This window comes from Engraulis encrasicolus, chromosome 6, assembly GCF_034702125.1.
Source record: "Engraulis encrasicolus isolate BLACKSEA-1 chromosome 6, IST_EnEncr_1.0, whole genome shotgun sequence".
In the NCBI taxonomy this organism is placed as follows: Eukaryota; Metazoa; Chordata; class Actinopteri; order Clupeiformes; family Engraulidae; genus Engraulis; species Engraulis encrasicolus.
Window position 1 is genome coordinate 31091995 of NC_085862.1, and position 5000 is coordinate 31096994.

The 5000-nt window shown below is 40.8% G+C and overlaps 1 protein-coding gene across 4 annotated transcripts in view; it reads left to right on the top strand.

Moving 5' to 3' along the window:
• The window catches only part of pla2g4ab (phospholipase A2, group IVAb (cytosolic, calcium-dependent)), a 68344-nt gene that overhangs the window by 62711 nt on the left and 633 nt on the right, over positions 1-5000 (top strand). The gene's annotated exons all lie outside the window — the stretch shown is intronic.

Here is a 5000-nt window from a genome sequence, read left to right on the forward strand (position 1 = left end):
ACCATAAACACACAAACACACATATACCATACACACACAAACACACATATACCATACACACACAAACACGTGGAGTTTAACATGCTCAACAACATTGAGGTACACACACAAACACACAAACACACATATACCATACACACACAAACACACATATACCATACACACACAAACACACATATACCATACACACACAAACACACATATACCATACACACACAAACACAAACACACATATACCATGCACACACAAACACACATATAAGCTTACCATGCACACACAAACACATATATACCATACACACACAAACACAAACACACATATACCATGCACACACAAACACACATATACCATACACACACAAGCACACATATCCCATACACACACAAACACAAAAACACACATATACCATGCACACACAAACACACATATACCATACACACACAAACACACATATACCATACACACACACAAACACACTTATACCATACACACACAAACACGTGCGCACATACGTACATGCATGCACTGCACACACTGGCAAACTCTCTCTCTCTCTCTCTCTCCCTCTCTCTCTCTCTCTCTCTCTCTCTCTCTCTCTCTCTCTCTCTCTCTCTCTCTCTCTCTCACACACACACAATTATAAACACACACACACACACACAGCAGTAGCAACAGCATCACTGTCGTTCAGCATCTGCAAACACTTTTCAAAGCCTTACCTACCTGATAGGGACTGTGATGTGGATGCTGTTACCATACAAGGACAGGATACACAAAGTACACTGATGACACACGTGATTGAGAACTTCTTGTAACTTCTTTGCTTCTTACAGTAAGTTTTCTGTCATCCACATATACTGTAGGCATAACGTGTATGCACACATGCATACGTGCACACGCACACGCGCACACACACACACACACACACACACACACACACACACACACACACACACACACACACACACACACACACACACACACACACACACACACACACACACACACACACACACACACACACACACACACACACACGCACAGACACGCACAGACAATCATCCAGCTTCTGTCAACTAATTAAACAGGTATTGTGTCTGAAAGAGTAGGTGTTGTTCACCACCATACAGGTACAAGGACACAATACACACAGTACACAACAATGTATGTGTACCAAGTGCACACTGTGAACAACTGTTTTGTCTGTAACCCACGTAGCAACCTCAGGACAGGACAGCTAGTTTATTGCCATAAATCACATTTGTGACAAGCATGGCAATGACAAGCCCATTTACGTGTGAAATAGTGTATTGTATTTGCCTCTGTTAGTATTGTTCTTCAAACTCAAATGGCTATGCTTGAGTAGAGGTGAAGGTGTACCTTTGCCCTGGGCTGTTGTATCGTATCGTCTCTCGGTGTGGATGGCTTGGGACTGAGTCATAGTCTGGTAGACAAAGACAAATGCACCCCAAAATCATCTACAGCTTGCTCACGTCACTAAAGCATGTACGTTATCCGAGCCAGTGGGCGTGTTGGAAATAACTTGCTGGCTTTAAAACATTCTTTCTGGTCTTGCACATTTTTTAAACAATTTCTTACAAATGTGGGCAAAATATATTTTAACGTTCAGACAAGAATATATGAAAACTAGTCGTCGGAATCAAATATATTTTTTAATCGTATTCATTAGAGGCTTTGAAATTAAATGATTAATCACAATATTTTCCTCCAAAGTGTCTTTTTGTGTGACAATTGTTGAGTGGGAAAAGATCATGTAAGCTTTATTCGGCGAAATCTTTTTGTTTCGGGTGCAAGCATGCTGTATGCTTTCTGGAGCTCAAATTTCTGGAATACTATTTCTGGAACCACTGGGATTATTTAAAACCCAAAATGCATTGCTTCATGTCAACCATCCAGCCGTCCAGATAGCCACGGATGGACAGGTATAGAAAAGAAGTCCTGGCATTCTCTAAGAAAATACCAACAACAACAAAAACAGCAGCATCATCCCCTGAGGACTGTCGGCCAACGGGAAAAGCCCCATATGCCAGATTAATAGAGTATAGACCTACTGCCAGACAAACTCAGTCTTTGTCTCTGACAGTACTGCAACTGTCTAGCTGGAGAGAGGGGGTTAGATCTTTGAGTGGCATGTGGCATGTGTCAGTGACATGCGGAAGTGCCGCAGTGACATGTCCATTGATGTTATATTAACCACAGACTTATACTAATTATTATCAATAAGTGTAATAATATTTGTTAATAGAAAAGTATTATTTTAAATTATTTATGTATTCTAGGTCTGTAATTACAACAGTTAACGGGCATGTCAAGCGCCGTCACGGTTGGCATGTCACGTTGGTTACTATGGTTACAGTGGCTACTACGATATCAAACTGTGCCTAACCCTAAACTTATTCCTAAACCTAACCTGTCAGTGAAAAAATGTGTGTAAACCAACCGAACTGTGCCTAAACCTAAACTAATTCCTAAACCTAACCTGTCGGTGGAAAAATGTGTTTTATAGTTGCATGCCAGTGATGCCACTTCTGCATGTCGATGTCGAACTGTGCCTAAACCAAACTCATTCCTAAACCTAACCTGTCAGTGAAAAATGTGTGTACACCAACCTATAAACATGCCGAACTGTGCCTAAACCAAAACTCATTCCTAAACCTAACCTGTTAGTGGAAAAATGTGTTTTATAATAGCATGTCAATGATACCACTTCCGCATGTCACTGGCACATGCCACATGCCACTCAAAGATCTAACTCCTACTGTAGCTGGAGCCAATAACAGAAATGTAACGTCTCCCACACCCTCCTCCTGGGATGGCGTGGGTGGAGATGAACTTTGTCAGGGACCTCAGCCAAAAATGATCAAATTAATGTTTTATTATGTCATGATGTCTTTGTGAAAACATCCTCATTCCACACACAGTTGAAGCAGCAGATATTGAAGCCAGCTGTTAATAAGGACACATTTCAGCACTTACTCAGTTTAACTCCCTTCGGATCTTTTCACAGCATTACAGAGTGTGTTGAAAAGAAAACAAAATGAGGCTAACACGTTTTAAAATATTTTCACGCATTTCAATAGGAAACAGGTGGTAACTTGCAAACTCTCGATATATTAAAATAGAGGCCCGGCTAATTCAGATTGTGAAGCTCGTGGAGCTTAGCCTTTTTAGCAAATGACCAACCAATCACACCATTTATCCTGATAAAGAATGACTTCCATTTCAGGGTTCCCCAAATCTTAGGAAAGCAGCACACAGAGATAGGCAGTCTGGCCAGACTGACTTAGTCACGAAATGTTGTGTAGCATCACAGGAAGTTTGGGCTATCTCAGGCGTTTAACAAAGTGCCTTATTTATCATGGCTATGTCAAAGTGCAGTGCTATTTTAGGCTTAGACGATTTCAACACATACATACGTATGTCTGTGGACTCAAGCGTGTTGTCTTCACAATGTGACTCAGCGCTAAAAAGATTGTTCACCTCGGGATTCCGTCGTGCTCACCTAATTTATTTCCAAGACGACATTCCCCTCATACTCTCGTCATTCCCTTGGTTCAAAACGTCAGGTAGTGCACTTACTGCAGGGGCCCAAATCCGGGGCCCCATGTGAGAGCAGACCACCCAATCAATTACCACAAAATTCCACAGTCCTCATGGGACCGCCACCCACACACACACTGTACAGACACTACAGTAATGGTCCCTTTGATTTTAGCGCATAGCTATGACTGTCTTCCTCAAAGCTGTAGGTAGATGACCTATTACTCACAACATGAGCTTTACGTATGTCCTCCCTCGCTGCATGAAGAGATAAAGCTGGCGATAGCAGGGAGGATTGTGAATCAGGGTTGCGCCAGCACTGGATTTACTGCTCTCAGACTAAACAGAGGGAATTCCTAAACTGGTACCTTAAAAAGCAACACTAAACTACGACACACTAACACCAAGCAAGCTCGAGTTACTCACCTATTATATACATAGAACTCAGTGGAAGCTTGTATGAGTCTCTATACTGTAGATCCATTTTTAGACGTTTTCCTGAAAGGTGTGGCCAACTGTGTAATATTTTTTGCAGTTTATTTCCAGAATTGATACTGCCCATTCACTAATGTTGCCTTTTGCATGAATACTTGCCACCACCATCCAATTATAAGCATTCATTATCACTGGGAAAATTGCACTTTTCATACATGAAAAAGGGGATCTTCTACATTGTCTGCCATTTTGAATTTCCAGAAATAGACATTTTTTGCTGCAAAACTTACTGTACTTTGGTCATACTAGTGAATATTAGTTTATTACTCAGTAAATACTGTATTAATGAATAGGTCAAATTTTGCAATAGACAGCACAGTTTCAATGAACAGCATAGTTGCAATACCTTCTCTGGCCATGGCCACCATCTTACACAGTGCACTTTTAAGTGTTTACTAATGGGACCATTGCGGTGACCTGAGGTTGATCTATGCATTTTTCTACTTTTAAAATTAGTTCTGTTTATGCTTCCAGTTGGAATTGCTTGCTTGTATTTCCTGCTGTCCATTGTTAGTGTTTGTTGCACCAGAGAAATTTGGCAGGGCACTGCAGAGACAACCACACACGTCTTACGGAACTGTAGAAGTAAATTTGACACAATGTGTATCTTAAAATAGCAAACTCGGAACAGCACAGATGTAATTTAAAGTACATTTTAAGTAATGTTTCGATGACACATCTGTGTAGCAGGCCGAATGTTTAGGAAGGTGGACTTGTTCCAGGCAAATTGTCCCTATACCAATGGTTTTTGACCTGAACCCTATTTTGATATCTCAAATTTCTTGCGACCCCACAATTATTTTGGTTCTTTTTTCCCAAAATTTAATGGGCTGTTTTAATAATAATATTTTGTAGTTGAAAACATATTTTCATCAGTATCCTTTTTCCACCACTACACATTTCAGGTGACCCAATTTTAAATCGAGGGGACCCCACACAGGGT